Here is a 14,977-nt window from a genome sequence, read left to right on the forward strand (position 1 = left end):
TCCTGGATTCTGTATCGAATCGTAGTCGGCCAAAATCAAAGTGGCACGCACGACGTCGAAAATAGCGTTCGGCCAACGCTCTGAGGTAGACGAAAGTGTTGTTCACTCTCTAGACTTCACTGAGGTTAGGCCGTTTTACCTAAGGCAGATTTGCACTCGATGACACCTCGACAACAGCCGGTCCTCACATTTACGTCTTGCTCTCCTTACGTCAGTATACGAGTCTGTGACGCTGGCTTTGCAACATCTTGCGTGCCTTTAGGCTCGCCGCGACCAACACTTGCCACGAACTGACCACAAAACATGGAGGCGCCGGGCTTGAACCTGGGGACCTTTCACATGCAAAGCGAACGCTCTACCAACTGAGCTACGCCCCCAAGCACAACCAAACTGCGCTGTTCTCCATTCTTTACTACTCTTATGTGCACGGACACGATGGTTGGTTGGTTTGCAGGGCTGAAGGGAACAGAGTACAAAGGCGCGGACGCGTTCATATACACAAGAGTTCCAAGTAGTTTCGATGCTCTGGTATTACGACTGCAAATTCCGTCCGTTTTTAACGTCTTAAATTGAAGGGGCAGTCACAAGTTGCTCTGTTTTCACTCCATGTCGACAATCACACAGCACCTGAGGTAACAAGCACATCTGAAGCCCCATTGTGCACTCGACTGTTCATGCCAACTCACTGCCTCGCACTTTACTACTGTGTACCACTCTTGTCGTCCAACTGCAAAAGACTGGGCCACAACAAGTTTCCGCGTCTCCATTGCACTGCGCAAACTACGAAACGCTCCCCAAACATGGCACTCACCCATGCAGACGACTTTTCCGACTTTACACGACGCTCACGCAACGCTCACGCTAGTGACAGCCTTATTTAGAGCTTGACGTCGCGCCCAAGCGAGTGAGCACATTTCGCCTACGGCTTAGGCCGCCCACCTAGTGTGGCTGCTCGGTGTCTGCAGGCAGCGAGGGGCTGCAAGCTTCCCGTATTCGCGCCTATGTCACCTCTGCTTGCTTGTCAGAGACAGAGTATCGCAAAACATACAACTCACTCCATGAATTGATTGCTACGGCATCTGTCATCAGCAGTCACAACTAGCAACACCAGTAGCAGCCGACTGCACGTAAAGAATTGGAATGTGCAGTGGGATTTTTGTGAATTCGGCGCAAGGCTGATCTTTCCGACATACGTTTGAGAATCTTATGGGAACACGTGTACTGTTTCTAAATTAAGTGTAGTGGTGGGAGGAGGGTACTTCCTGCGCATTACAGCACGCTTGCCAATTGTGGCTGCTAATCGTTCGCTCGTATCTGCCTTGACACATTTTCTGGCTGTGAATTATTCCACTTGCATGGCAGTGTGCGCATGTTGGTGTGTTAAAAATTCTGGAGGCGCTGGGTATCGATCCCAGTACCTCTCGCATGCTAAGCGAGCGCTCTACCATCTGAGCTACGCCCCCTGCTGACGAACTGCGCTACATACAGCCATATCAATTGCACAGACCCTTGCACTCCAATTATTCCGCAGACAAACACTACTCTCAATGTGTCTGTGAGGGTGTCTTTCAGGTTTCCTGGATTCTGTATCGAATCGTAGTCGGCCAAAATCAAAGTGGCACGCACGACGTCGAAAATAGCGTTCGGCCAACGCTCTGAGGTAGACGAAAGTGTTGTTCACTCTCTAGACTTCACTGAGGTTAGGCCGTTTTACCTAAGGCAGATTTGCACTCGATGACACCTCGACAACAGCCGGTCCTCACATTTACGTCTTGCTCTCCTTACGTCAGTATACGAGTCTGTGACGCTGGCTTTGCAACATCTTGCGTGCCTTTAGGCTCGCCGCGACCAACACTTGCCACGAACTGACCACAAAACATGGAGGCGCCGGGGCTTGAACCCGGGACCTTTCACATGCAAAGCGAACGCTCTACCAACTGAGCTACGCCCCCAAGCACAACCAAACTGCGCTGTTCTCCATTCTTTACTACTCTTATGTGCACGGACACGATGGTTGGTTGGTTTGCAGGGCTGAAGGGAACAGAGTACAAAGGCGCGGACGCGTTCATATACACAAGAGTTCCAAGTAGTTTCGATGCTCTGGTATTACGACTGCAAATTCCGTCCGTTTTTAACGTCTTAAATTGAAGGGGCAGTCACAAGTTGCTCTGTTTTCACTCCATGTCGACAATCACACAGCACCTGAGGTAACAAGCACATCTGAAGCCCCATTGTGCACTCGACTGTTCATGCCAACTCACTGCCTCGCACTTTACTACTGTGTACCACTCTTGTCGTCCAACTGCAAAAGACTGGGCCACAACAAGTTTCCGCGTCTCCATTGCACTGCGCAAACTACGAAACGCTCCCCAAACATGGCACTCACCCATGCAGACGACTTTTCCGACTTTACACGACGCTCACGCAACGCTCACGCTAGTGACAGCCTTATTTAGAGCTTGACGTCGCGCCCAAGCGAGTGAGCACATTTCGCCGACGGCTTAGGCCGCCCACCTAGTGTGGCTGCTCGGTGTCTGCAGGCAGCGAGGGGCTGCAAGCTTCCCGTATTCGCGCCTATGTCACCTCTGCTTGCTTGTCAGAGACAGAGTATCGCAAAACATACAACTCACTCCATGAATTGATTGCTACGGCATCTGTCATCAGCAGTCACAACTAGCAACACCAGTAGCAGCCGACTGCACGTAAAGAATTGGAATGTGCAGTGGGATTTTTGTGAATTCGGCGCAAGGCTGATCTTTCCGACATACGTTTGAGAATCTTATGGGAACACGTGTACTGTTTCTAAATTAAGTGTAGTGGTGGGAGGAGGGTACTTCCTGCGCATTACAGCACGCTTGCCAATTGTGGCTGCTAATCGTTCGCTCGTATCTGCCTTGACACATTTTCTGGCTGTGAATTATTCCACTTGCATGGCAGTGTGCGCATGTTGGTGTGTTAAAAATTCTGGAGGCGCTGGGTATCGATCCCAGTACCTCTCGCATGCTAAGCGAGCGCTCTACCATCTGAGCTACGCCCCCTGCTGACGAACTGCGCTACATACAGCCATATCAATTGCACAGACCCTTGCACTCCAATTATTCCGCAGACAAACACTACTCTCAATGTGTCTGTGAGGGTGTCTTTCAGGTTTCCTGGATTCTGTATCGAATCGTAGTCGGCCAAAATCAAAGTGGCACGCACGACGTCGAAAATAGCGTTCGGCCAACGCTCTGAGGTAGACGAAAGTGTTGTTCACTCTCTAGACTTCACTGAGGTTAGGCCGTTTTACCTAAGGCAGATTTGCACTCGATGACACCTCGACAACAGCCGGTCCTCACATTTACGTCTTGCTCTCCTTACGTCAGTATACGAGTCTGTGACGCTGGCTTTGCAACATCTTGCGTGCCTTTAGGCTCGCCGCGACCAACACTTGCCACGAACTGACCACAAAACATGGAGGCGCCGGGGCTTGAACCTGGGACCTTTCACATGCAAAGCGAACGCTCTACCAACTGAGCTACGCCCCCAAGCACAACCAAACTGCGCTGTTCTCCATTCTTTACTACTCTTATGTGCACGGACACGATGGTTGGTTGGTTTGCAGGGCTGAAGGGAACAGAGTACAAAGGCGCGGACGCGTTCATATACACAAGAGTTCCAAGTAGTTTCGATGCTCTGGTATTACGACTGCAAATTCCGTCCGTTTTTAACGTCTTAAATTGAAGGGGCAGTCACAAGTTGCTCTGTTTTCACTCCATGTCGACAATCACACAGCACCTGAGGTAACAAGCACATCTGAAGCCCCATTGTGCACTCGACTGTTCATGCCAACTCACTGCCTCGCACTTTACTACTGTGTACCACTCTTGTCGTCCAACTGCAAAAGACTGGGCCACAACAAGTTTCCGCGTCTCCATTGCACTGCGCAAACTACGAAACGCTCCCCAAACATGGCACTCACCCATGCAGACGACTTTTCCGACTTTACACGACGCTCACGCAACGCTCACGCTAGTGACAGCCTTATTTAGAGCTTGACGTCGCGCCCAAGCGAGTGAGCACATTTCGCCTACGGCTTAGGCCGCCCACCTAGTGTGGCTGCTCGGTGTCTGCAGGCAGCGAGGGGCTGCAAGCTTCCCGTATTCGCGCCTATGTCACCTCTGCTTGCTTGTCAGAGACAGAGTATCGCAAAACATACAACTCACTCCATGAATTGATTGCTACGGCATCTGTCATCAGCAGTCACAACTAGCAACACCAGTAGCAGCCGACTGCACGTAAAGAATTGGAATGTGCAGTGGGATTTTTGTGAATTCGGCGCAAGGCTGATCTTTCCGACATACGTTTGAGAATCTTATGGGAACACGTGTACTGTTTCTAAATTAAGTGTAGTGGTGGGAGGAGGGTACTTCCTGCGCATTACAGCACGCTTGCCAATTGTGGCTGCTAATCGTTCGCTCGTATCTGCCTTGACACATTTTCTGGCTGTGAATTATTCCACTTGCATGGCAGTGTGCGCATGTTGGTGTGTTAAAAATTCTGAGGCGCTGGGTATCGATCCCAGTACCTCTCGCATGCTAAGCGAGCGCTCTACCATCTGAGCTACGCCCCCTGCTGACGAACTGCGCTACATACAGCCATATCAATTGCACAGACCCTTGCACTCCAATTATTCCGCAGACAAACACTACTCTCAATGTGTCTGTGAGGGTGTCTTTCAGGTTTCCTGGATTCTGTATCGAATCGTAGTCGGCCAAAATCAAAGTGGCACGCACGACGTCGAAAATAGCGTTCGGCCAACGCTCTGAGGTAGACGAAAGTGTTGTTCACTCTCTAGACTTCACTGAGGTTAGGCCGTTTTACCTAAGGCAGATTTGCACTCGATGACACCTCGACAACAGCCGGTCCTCACATTTACGTCTTGCTCTCCTTACGTCAGTATACGAGTCTGTGACGCTGGCTTTGCAACATCTTGCGTGCCTTTAGGCTCGCCGCGACCAACACTTGCCACGAACTGACCACAAAACATGGAGGCGCCGGGGCTTGAACCTGGGACCTTTCACATGCAAAGCGAACGCTCTACCAACTGAGCTACGCCCCCAAGCACAACCAAACTGCGCTGTTCTCCATTCTTTACTACTCTTATGTGCACGGACACGATGGTTGGTTGGTTTGCAGGGCTGAAGGGAACAGAGTACAAAGGCGCGGACGCGTTCATATACACAAGAGTTCCAAGTAGTTTCGATGCTCTGGTATTACGACTGCAAATTCCGTCCGTTTTTAACGTCTTAAATTGAAGGGGCAGTCACAAGTTGCTCTGTTTTCACTCCATGTCGACAATCACACAGCACCTGAGGTAACAAGCACATCTGAAGCCCCATTGTGCACTCGACTGTTCATGCCAACTCACTGCCTCGCACTTTACTACTGTGTACCACTCTTGTCGTCCAACTGCAAAAGACTGGGCCACAACAAGTTTCCGCGTCTCCATTGCACTGCGCAAACTACGAAACGCTCCCCAAACATGGCACTCACCCATGCAGACGACTTTTCCGACTTTACACGACGCTCACGCAACGCTCACGCTAGTGACAGCCTTATTTAGAGCTTGACGTCGCGCCCAAGCGAGTGAGCACATTTCGCCTACGGCTTAGGCCGCCCACCTAGTGTGGCTGCTCGGTGTCTGCAGGCAGCGAGGGGCTGCAAGCTTCCCGTATTCGCGCCTATGTCACCTCTGCTTGCTTGTCAGAGACAGAGTATCGCAAAACATACAACTCACTCCATGAATTGATTGCTACGGCATCTGTCATCAGCAGTCACAACTAGCAACACCAGTAGCAGCCGACTGCACGTAAAGAATTGGAATGTGCAGTGGGATTTTTGTGAATTCGGCGCAAGGCTGATCTTTCCGACATACGTTTGAGAATCTTATGGGAACACGTGTACTGTTTCTAAATTAAGTGTAGTGGTGGGAGGAGGGTACTTCCTGCGCATTACAGCACGCTTGCCAATTGTGGCTGCTAATCGTTCGCTCGTATCTGCCTTGACACATTTTCTGGCTGTGAATTATTCCACTTGCATGGCAGTGTGCGCATGTTGGTGTGTTAAAAATTCTGGAGGCGCTGGGTATCGATCCCAGTACCTCTCGCATGCTAAGCGAGCGCTCTACCATCTGAGCTACGCCCCCTGCTGACGAACTGCGCTACATACAGCCATATCAATTGCACAGACCCTTGCACTCCAATTATTCCGCAGACAAACACTACTCTCAATGTGTCTGTGAGGGTGTCTTTCAGGTTTCCTGGATTCTGTATCGAATCGTAGTCGGCCAAAATCAAAGTGGCACGCACGACGTCGAAAATAGCGTTCGGCCAACGCTCTGAGGTAGACGAAAGTGTTGTTCACTCTCTAGACTTCACTGAGGTTAGGCCGTTTTACCTAAGGCAGATTTGCACTCGATGACACCTCGACAACAGCCGGTCCTCACATTTACGTCTTGCTCTCCTTACGTCAGTATACGAGTCTGTGACGCTGGCTTTGCAACATCTTGCGTGCCTTTAGGCTCGCCGCGACCAACACTTGCCACGAACTGACCACAAAACATGGAGGCGCCGGGGCTTGAACCCGGGACCTTTCACATGCAAAGCGAACGCTCTACCAACTGAGCTACGCCCCCAAGCACAACCAAACTGCGCTGTTCTCCATTCTTTACTACTCTTATGTGCACGGACACGATGGTTGGTTGGTTTGCAGGGCTGAAGGGAACAGAGTACAAAGGCGCGGACGCGTTCATATACACAAGAGTTCCAAGTAGTTTCGATGCTCTGGTATTACGACTGCAAATTCCGTCCGTTTTTAACGTCTTAAATTGAAGGGGCAGTCACAAGTTGCTCTGTTTTCACTCCATGTCGACAATCACACAGCACCTGAGGTAACAAGCACATCTGAAGCCCCATTGTGCACTCGACTGTTCATGCCAACTCACTGCCTCGCACTTTACTACTGTGTACCACTCTTGTCGTCCAACTGCAAAAGACTGGGCCACAACAAGTTTCCGCGTCTCCATTGCACTGCGCAAACTACGAAACGCTCCCCAAACATGGCACTCACCCATGCAGACGACTTTTCCGACTTTACACGACGCTCACGCAACGCTCACGCTAGTGACAGCCTTATTTAGAGCTTGACGTCGCGCCCAAGCGAGTGAGCACATTTCGCCGACGGCTTAGGCCGCCCACCTAGTGTGGCTGCTCGGTGTCTGCAGGCAGCGAGGGGCTGCAAGCTTCCCGTATTCGCGCCTATGTCACCTCTGCTTGCTTGTCAGAGACAGAGTATCGCAAAACATACAACTCACTCCATGAATTGATTGCTACGGCATCTGTCATCAGCAGTCACAACTAGCAACACCAGTAGCAGCCGACTGCACGTAAAGAATTGGAATGTGCAGTGGGATTTTTGTGAATTCGGCGCAAGGCTGATCTTTCCGACATACGTTTGAGAATCTTATGGGAACACGTGTACTGTTTCTAAATTAAGTGTAGTGGTGGGAGGAGGGTACTTCCTGCGCATTACAGCACGCTTGCCAATTGTGGCTGCTAATCGTTCGCTCGTATCTGCCTTGACACATTTTCTGGCTGTGAATTATTCCACTTGCATGGCAGTGTGCGCATGTTGGTGTGTTAAAAATTCTGGAGGCGCTGGGTATCGATCCCAGTACCTCTCGCATGCTAAGCGAGCGCTCTACCATCTGAGCTACGCCCCCTGCTGACGAACTGCGCTACATACAGCCATATCAATTGCACAGACCCTTGCACTCCAATTATTCCGCAGACAAACACTACTCTCAATGTGTCTGTGAGGGTGTCTTTCAGGTTTCCTGGATTCTGTATCGAATCGTAGTCGGCCAAAATCAAAGTGGCACGCACGACGTCGAAAATAGCGTTCGGCCAACGCTCTGAGGTAGACGAAAGTGTTGTTCACTCTCTAGACTTCACTGAGGTTAGGCCGTTTTACCTAAGGCAGATTTGCACTCGATGACACCTCGACAACAGCCGGTCCTCACATTTACGTCTTGCTCTCCTTACGTCAGTATACGAGTCTGTGACGCTGGCTTTGCAACATCTTGCGTGCCTTTAGGCTCGCCGCGACCAACACTTGCCACGAACTGACCACAAAACATGGAGGCGCCGGGGCTTGAACCTGGGACCTTTCACATGCAAAGCGAACGCTCTACCAACTGAGCTACGCCCCCAAGCACAACCAAACTGCGCTGTTCTCCATTCTTTACTACTCTTATGTGCACGGACACGATGGTTGGTTGGTTTGCAGGGCTGAAGGGAACAGAGTACAAAGGCGCGGACGCGTTCATATACACAAGAGTTCCAAGTAGTTTCGATGCTCTGGTATTACGACTGCAAATTCCGTCCGTTTTTAACGTCTTAAATTGAAGGGGCAGTCACAAGTTGCTCTGTTTTCACTCCATGTCGACAATCACACAGCACCTGAGGTAACAAGCACATCTGAAGCCCCATTGTGCACTCGACTGTTCATGCCAACTCACTGCCTCGCACTTTACTACTGTGTACCACTCTTGTCGTCCAACTGCAAAAGACTGGGCCACAACAAGTTTCCGCGTCTCCATTGCACTGCGCAAACTACGAAACGCTCCCCAAACATGGCACTCACCCATGCAGACGACTTTTCCGACTTTACACGACGCTCACGCAACGCTCACGCTAGTGACAGCCTTATTTAGAGCTTGACGTCGCGCCCAAGCGAGTGAGCACATTTCGCCTACGGCTTAGGCCGCCCACCTAGTGTGGCTGCTCGGTGTCTGCAGGCAGCGAGGGGCTGCAAGCTTCCCGTATTCGCGCCTATGTCACCTCTGCTTGCTTGTCAGAGACAGAGTATCGCAAAACATACAACTCACTCCATGAATTGATTGCTACGGCATCTGTCATCAGCAGTCACAACTAGCAACACCAGTAGCAGCCGACTGCACGTAAAGAATTGGAATGTGCAGTGGGATTTTTGTGAATTCGGCGCAAGGCTGATCTTTCCGACATACGTTTGAGAATCTTATGGGAACACGTGTACTGTTTCTAAATTAAGTGTAGTGGTGGGAGGAGGGTACTTCCTGCGCATTACAGCACGCTTGCCAATTGTGGCTGCTAATCGTTCGCTCGTATCTGCCTTGACACATTTTCTGGCTGTGAATTATTCCACTTGCATGGCAGTGTGCGCATGTTGGTGTGTTAAAAATTCTGGAGGCGCTGGGTATCGATCCCAGTACCTCTCGCATGCTAAGCGAGCGCTCTACCATCTGAGCTACGCCCCCTGCTGACGAACTGCGCTACATACAGCCATATCAATTGCACAGACCCTTGCACTCCAATTATTCCGCAGACAAACACTACTCTCAATGTGTCTGTGAGGGTGTCTTTCAGGTTTCCTGGATTCTGTATCGAATCGTAGTCGGCCAAAATCAAAGTGGCACGCACGACGTCGAAAATAGCGTTCGGCCAACGCTCTGAGGTAGACGAAAGTGTTGTTCACTCTCTAGACTTCACTGAGGTTAGGCCGTTTTACCTAAGGCAGATTTGCACTCGATGACACCTCGACAACAGCCGGTCCTCACATTTACGTCTTGCTCTCCTTACGTCAGTATACGAGTCTGTGACGCTGGCTTTGCAACATCTTGCGTGCCTTTAGGCTCGCCGCGACCAACACTTGCCACGAACTGACCACAAAACATGGAGGCGCCGGGGCTTGAACCTGGGACCTTTCACATGCAAAGCGAACGCTCTACCAACTGAGCTACGCCCCCAAGCACAACCAAACTGCGCTGTTCTCCATTCTTTACTACTCTTATGTGCACGGACACGATGGTTGGTTGGTTTGCAGGGCTGAAGGGAACAGAGTACAAAGGCGCGGACGCGTTCATATACACAAGAGTTCCAAGTAGTTTCGATGCTCTGGTATTACGACTGCAAATTCCGTCCGTTTTTAACGTCTTAAATTGAAGGGGCAGTCACAAGTTGCTCTGTTTTCACTCCATGTCGACAATCACACAGCACCTGAGGTAACAAGCACATCTGAAGCCCCATTGTGCACTCGACTGTTCATGCCAACTCACTGCCTCGCACTTTACTACTGTGTACCACTCTTGTCGTCCAACTGCAAAAGACTGGGCCACAACAAGTTTCCGCGTCTCCATTGCACTGCGCAAACTACGAAACGCTCCCCAAACATGGCACTCACCCATGCAGACGACTTTTCCGACTTTACACGACGCTCACGCAACGCTCACGCTAGTGACAGCCTTATTTAGAGCTTGACGTCGCGCCCAAGCGAGTGAGCACATTTCGCCGACGGCTTAGGCCGCCCACCTAGTGTGGCTGCTCGGTGTCTGCAGGCAGCGAGGGGCTGCAAGCTTCCCGTATTCGCGCCTATGTCACCTCTGCTTGCTTGTCAGAGACAGAGTATCGCAAAACATACAACTCACTCCATGAATTGATTGCTACGGCATCTGTCATCAGCAGTCACAACTAGCAACACCAGTAGCAGCCGACTGCACGTAAAGAATTGGAATGTGCAGTGGGATTTTTGTGAATTCGGCGCAAGGCTGATCTTTCCGACATACGTTTGAGAATCTTATGGGAACACGTGTACTGTTTCTAAATTAAGTGTAGTGGTGGGAGGAGGGTACTTCCTGCGCATTACAGCACGCTTGCCAATTGTGGCTGCTAATCGTTCGCTCGTATCTGCCTTGACACATTTTCTGGCTGTGAATTATTCCACTTGCATGGCAGTGTGCGCATGTTGGTGTGTTAAAAATTCTGGAGGCGCTGGGTATCGATCCCAGTACCTCTCGCATGCTAAGCGAGCGCTCTACCATCTGAGCTACGCCCCCTGCTGACGAACTGCGCTACATACAGCCATATCAATTGCACAGACCCTTGCACTCCAATTATTCCGCAGACAAACACTACTCTCAATGTGTCTGTGAGGGTGTCTTTCAGGTTTCCTGGATTCTGTATCGAATCGTAGTCGGCCAAAATCAAAGTGGCACGCACGACGTCGAAAATAGCGTTCGGCCAACGCTCTGAGGTAGACGAAAGTGTTGTTCACTCTCTAGACTTCACTGAGGTTAGGCCGTTTTACCTAAGGCAGATTTGCACTCGATGACACCTCGACAACAGCCGGTCCTCACATTTACGTCTTGCTCTCCTTACGTCAGTATACGAGTCTGTGACGCTGGCTTTGCAACATCTTGCGTGCCTTTAGGCTCGCCGCGACCAACACTTGCCACGAACTGACCACAAAACATGGAGGCGCCGGGGCTTGAACCTGGGACCTTTCACATGCAAAGCGAACGCTCTACCAACTGAGCTACGCCCCCAAGCACAACCAAACTGCGCTGTTCTCCATTCTTTACTACTCTTATGTGCACGGACACGATGGTTGGTTGGTTTGCAGGGCTGAAGGGAACAGAGTACAAAGGCGCGGACGCGTTCATATACACAAGAGTTCCAAGTAGTTTCGATGCTCTGGTATTACGACTGCAAATTCCGTCCGTTTTTAACGTCTTAAATTGAAGGGGCAGTCACAAGTTGCTCTGTTTTCACTCCATGTCGACAATCACACAGCACCTGAGGTAACAAGCACATCTGAAGCCCCATTGTGCACTCGACTGTTCATGCCAACTCACTGCCTCGCACTTTACTACTGTGTACCACTCTTGTCGTCCAACTGCAAAAGACTGGGCCACAACAAGTTTCCGCGTCTCCATTGCACTGCGCAAACTACGAAACGCTCCCCAAACATGGCACTCACCCATGCAGACGACTTTTCCGACTTTACACGACGCTCACGCAACGCTCACGCTAGTGACAGCCTTATTTAGAGCTTGACGTCGCGCCCAAGCGAGTGAGCACATTTCGCCTACGGCTTAGGCCGCCCACCTAGTGTGGCTGCTCGGTGTCTGCAGGCAGCGAGGGGCTGCAAGCTTCCCGTATTCGCGCCTATGTCACCTCTGCTTGCTTGTCAGAGACAGAGTATCGCAAAACATACAACTCACTCCATGAATTGATTGCTACGGCATCTGTCATCAGCAGTCACAACTAGCAACACCAGTAGCAGCCGACTGCACGTAAAGAATTGGAATGTGCAGTGGGATTTTTGTGAATTCGGCGCAAGGCTGATCTTTCCGACATACGTTTGAGAATCTTATGGGAACACGTGTACTGTTTCTAAATTAAGTGTAGTGGTGGGAGGAGGGTACTTCCTGCGCATTACAGCACGCTTGCCAATTGTGGCTGCTAATCGTTCGCTCGTATCTGCCTTGACACATTTTCTGGCTGTGAATTATTCCACTTGCATGGCAGTGTGCGCATGTTGGTGTGTTAAAAATTCTGGAGGCGCTGGGTATCGATCCCAGTACCTCTCGCATGCTAAGCGAGCGCTCTACCATCTGAGCTACGCCCCCTGCTGACGAACTGCGCTACATACAGCCATATCAATTGCACAGACCCTTGCACTCCAATTATTCCGCAGACAAACACTACTCTCAATGTGTCTGTGAGGGTGTCTTTCAGGTTTCCTGGATTCTGTATCGAATCGTAGTCGGCCAAAATCAAAGTGGCACGCACGACGTCGAAAATAGCGTTCGGCCAACGCTCTGAGGTAGACGAAAGTGTTGTTCACTCTCTAGACTTCACTGAGGTTAGGCCGTTTTACCTAAGGCAGATTTGCACTCGATGACACCTCGACAACAGCCGGTCCTCACATTTACGTCTTGCTCTCCTTACGTCAGTATACGAGTCTGTGACGCTGGCTTTGCAACATCTTGCGTGCCTTTAGGCTCGCCGCGACCAACACTTGCCACGAACTGACCACAAAACATGGAGGCGCCGGGGCTTGAACCCGGGACCTTTCACATGCAAAGCGAACGCTCTACCAACTGAGCTACGCCCCCAAGCACAACCAAACTGCGCTGTTCTCCATTCTTTACTACTCTTATGTGCACGGACACGATGGTTGGTTGGTTTGCAGGGCTGAAGGGAACAGAGTACAAAGGCGCGGACGCGTTCATATACACAAGAGTTCCAAGTAGTTTCGATGCTCTGGTATTACGACTGCAAATTCCGTCCGTTTTTAACGTCTTCAATTGAAGGGGCAGTCACAAGTTGCTCTGTTTTCACTCCATGTCGACAATCACACAGCACCTGAGGTAACAAGCACATCTGAAGCCCCATTGTGCACTCGACTGTTCATGCCAACTCACTGCCTCGCACTTTACTACTGTGTACCACTCTTGTCGTCCAACTGCAAAAGACTGGGCCACAACAAGTTTCCGCGTCTCCATTGCACTGCGCAAACTACGAAACGCTCCCCAAACATGGCACTCACCCATGCAGACGACTTTTCCGACTTTACACGACGCTCACGCTAGTGACAGCCTTATTTAGAGCTTGACGTCGCGCCCAAGCGAGTGAGCACATTTCGCCGACGGCTTAGGCCGCCCACCTAGTGTGGCTGCTCGGTGTCTGCAGGCAGCGAGGGGCTGCAAGCTTCCCGTATTCGCGCCTATGTCACCTCTGCTTGCTTGTCAGAGACAGAGTATCGCAAAACATACAACTCACTCCATGAATTGATTGCTACGGCATCTGTCATCAGCAGTCACAACTAGCAACACCAGTAGCAGCCGACTGCACGTAAAGAATTGGAATGTGCAGTGGGATTTTTGTGAATTCGGCGCAAGGCTGATCTTTCCGACATACGTTTGAGAATCTTATGGGAATGGGAACACGTGTACTGTTTCTAAATTAAGTGTAGTGGTGGGAGGAGGGTACTTCCTGCGCATTACAGCACGCTTGCCAATTGTGGCTGCTAATCGTTCGCTCGTATCTGCCTTGACACATTTTCTGGCTGTGAATTATTCCACTTGCATGGCAGTGTGCGCATGTTGGTGTGTTAAAAATTCTGGAGGCGCTGGGTATCGATCCCAGTACCTCTCGCATGCTAAGCGAGCGCTCTACCATCTGAGCTACGCCCCCTGCTGACGAACTGCGCTACATACAGCCATATCAATTGCACAGACCCTTGCACTCCAATTATTCCGCAGACAAACACTACTCTCAATGTGTCTGTGAGGGTGTCTTTCAGGTTTCCTGGATTCTGTATCGAATCGTAGTCGGCCAAAATCAAAAGTGGCACGCACGACGTCGAAAATAGCGTTCGGCCAACGCTCTGAGGTAGACGAAAGTGTTGTTCACTCTCTAGACTTCACTGAGGTTAGGCCGTTTTACCTAAGGCAGATTTGCACTCGATGACACCTCGACAACAGCCGGTCCTCACATTTACGTCTTGCTCTCCTTACGTCAGTATACGAGTCTGTGACGCTGGCTTTGCAACATCTTGCGTGCCTTTAGGCTCGCCGCGACCAACACTTGCCACGAACTGACCACAAAACATGGAGGCGCCGGGCTTGAACCTGGGACCTTTCACATGCAAAGCGAACGCTCTACCAACTGAGCTACGCCCCCAAGCACAACCAAACTGCGCTGTTCTCCATTCTTTACTACTCTTATGTGCACGGACACGATGGTTGGTTGGTTTGCAGGGCTGAAGGGAACAGAGTACAAAGGCGCGGACGCGTTCATATACACAAGAGTTCCAAGTAGTTTCGATGCTCTGGTATTACGACTGCAAATTCCGTCCGTTTTTAACGTCTTAAATTGAAGGGGCAGTCACAAGTTGCTCTGTTTTCACTCCATGTCGACAATCACACAGCACCTGAGGTAACAAGCACATCTGAAGCCCCATTGTGCACTCGACTGTTCATGCCAACTCACTGCCTCGCACTTTACTACTGTGTACCACTCTTGTCGTCCAACTGCAAAAGACTGGGCCACAACAAGTTTCCGCGTCTCCATTGCACTGCGCAAACTACGAAACGCTCCCCAAACATGGCACT

General features: G+C 50.7%; 19 non-coding genes across 19 annotated transcripts; all 19 read right to left on the minus strand.

The window, feature by feature from the left end:
* Positions 1–304: 304 nt before the first annotated feature.
* On the minus strand, positions 305–377 carry Trnaa-ugc (transfer RNA alanine (anticodon UGC)). Its single transcript has one exon. It is a non-coding gene; the product is annotated as a tRNA-Ala (tRNA).
* A 1,013-nt stretch (positions 378–1,390) lies between these two features.
* On the minus strand, positions 1,391–1,463 carry Trnaa-agc (transfer RNA alanine (anticodon AGC)). The gene has a single exon. It is a non-coding gene; the product is annotated as a tRNA-Ala (tRNA).
* A 416-nt stretch (positions 1,464–1,879) lies between these two features.
* Trnaa-ugc (transfer RNA alanine (anticodon UGC)) lies at positions 1,880–1,952 on the minus strand. Its single transcript has one exon. It is a non-coding gene; the product is annotated as a tRNA-Ala (tRNA).
* A 1,013-nt stretch (positions 1,953–2,965) lies between these two features.
* Trnaa-agc (transfer RNA alanine (anticodon AGC)) lies at positions 2,966–3,038 on the minus strand. The gene has a single exon. It is a non-coding gene; the product is annotated as a tRNA-Ala (tRNA).
* A 416-nt stretch (positions 3,039–3,454) lies between these two features.
* On the minus strand, positions 3,455–3,527 carry Trnaa-ugc (transfer RNA alanine (anticodon UGC)). Its single transcript has one exon. It is a non-coding gene; the product is annotated as a tRNA-Ala (tRNA).
* A 1,012-nt stretch (positions 3,528–4,539) lies between these two features.
* Positions 4,540–4,612, minus strand: Trnaa-agc (transfer RNA alanine (anticodon AGC)). Its single transcript has one exon. It is a non-coding gene; the product is annotated as a tRNA-Ala (tRNA).
* Positions 4,613–5,028: 416 nt separating this feature from the next.
* Positions 5,029–5,101, minus strand: Trnaa-ugc (transfer RNA alanine (anticodon UGC)). The gene has a single exon. It is a non-coding gene; the product is annotated as a tRNA-Ala (tRNA).
* Positions 5,102–6,114: 1,013 nt separating this feature from the next.
* On the minus strand, positions 6,115–6,187 carry Trnaa-agc (transfer RNA alanine (anticodon AGC)). The gene has a single exon. It is a non-coding gene; the product is annotated as a tRNA-Ala (tRNA).
* A 416-nt stretch (positions 6,188–6,603) lies between these two features.
* Trnaa-ugc (transfer RNA alanine (anticodon UGC)) lies at positions 6,604–6,676 on the minus strand. The gene has a single exon. It is a non-coding gene; the product is annotated as a tRNA-Ala (tRNA).
* A 1,013-nt stretch (positions 6,677–7,689) lies between these two features.
* Trnaa-agc (transfer RNA alanine (anticodon AGC)) lies at positions 7,690–7,762 on the minus strand. Its single transcript has one exon. It is a non-coding gene; the product is annotated as a tRNA-Ala (tRNA).
* Positions 7,763–8,178: 416 nt separating this feature from the next.
* On the minus strand, positions 8,179–8,251 carry Trnaa-ugc (transfer RNA alanine (anticodon UGC)). Its single transcript has one exon. It is a non-coding gene; the product is annotated as a tRNA-Ala (tRNA).
* A 1,013-nt stretch (positions 8,252–9,264) lies between these two features.
* Positions 9,265–9,337, minus strand: Trnaa-agc (transfer RNA alanine (anticodon AGC)). Its single transcript has one exon. It is a non-coding gene; the product is annotated as a tRNA-Ala (tRNA).
* Positions 9,338–9,753: 416 nt separating this feature from the next.
* Positions 9,754–9,826, minus strand: Trnaa-ugc (transfer RNA alanine (anticodon UGC)). The gene has a single exon. It is a non-coding gene; the product is annotated as a tRNA-Ala (tRNA).
* Positions 9,827–10,839: 1,013 nt separating this feature from the next.
* On the minus strand, positions 10,840–10,912 carry Trnaa-agc (transfer RNA alanine (anticodon AGC)). The gene has a single exon. It is a non-coding gene; the product is annotated as a tRNA-Ala (tRNA).
* Positions 10,913–11,328: 416 nt separating this feature from the next.
* On the minus strand, positions 11,329–11,401 carry Trnaa-ugc (transfer RNA alanine (anticodon UGC)). Its single transcript has one exon. It is a non-coding gene; the product is annotated as a tRNA-Ala (tRNA).
* Positions 11,402–12,414: 1,013 nt separating this feature from the next.
* Trnaa-agc (transfer RNA alanine (anticodon AGC)) lies at positions 12,415–12,487 on the minus strand. Its single transcript has one exon. It is a non-coding gene; the product is annotated as a tRNA-Ala (tRNA).
* A 416-nt stretch (positions 12,488–12,903) lies between these two features.
* On the minus strand, positions 12,904–12,976 carry Trnaa-ugc (transfer RNA alanine (anticodon UGC)). The gene has a single exon. It is a non-coding gene; the product is annotated as a tRNA-Ala (tRNA).
* A 1,008-nt stretch (positions 12,977–13,984) lies between these two features.
* On the minus strand, positions 13,985–14,057 carry Trnaa-agc (transfer RNA alanine (anticodon AGC)). The gene has a single exon. It is a non-coding gene; the product is annotated as a tRNA-Ala (tRNA).
* Positions 14,058–14,474: 417 nt separating this feature from the next.
* On the minus strand, positions 14,475–14,546 carry Trnaa-ugc (transfer RNA alanine (anticodon UGC)). The gene has a single exon. It is a non-coding gene; the product is annotated as a tRNA-Ala (tRNA).
* Positions 14,547–14,977: the final 431 nt, after the last annotated feature.

The sequence above is a fragment of the Schistocerca serialis genome, unplaced genomic scaffold (assembly GCF_023864345.2).
Source record: "Schistocerca serialis cubense isolate TAMUIC-IGC-003099 unplaced genomic scaffold, iqSchSeri2.2 HiC_scaffold_378, whole genome shotgun sequence".
Lineage (NCBI taxonomy): Eukaryota > Metazoa > Arthropoda > Insecta > Orthoptera > Acrididae > Schistocerca > Schistocerca serialis.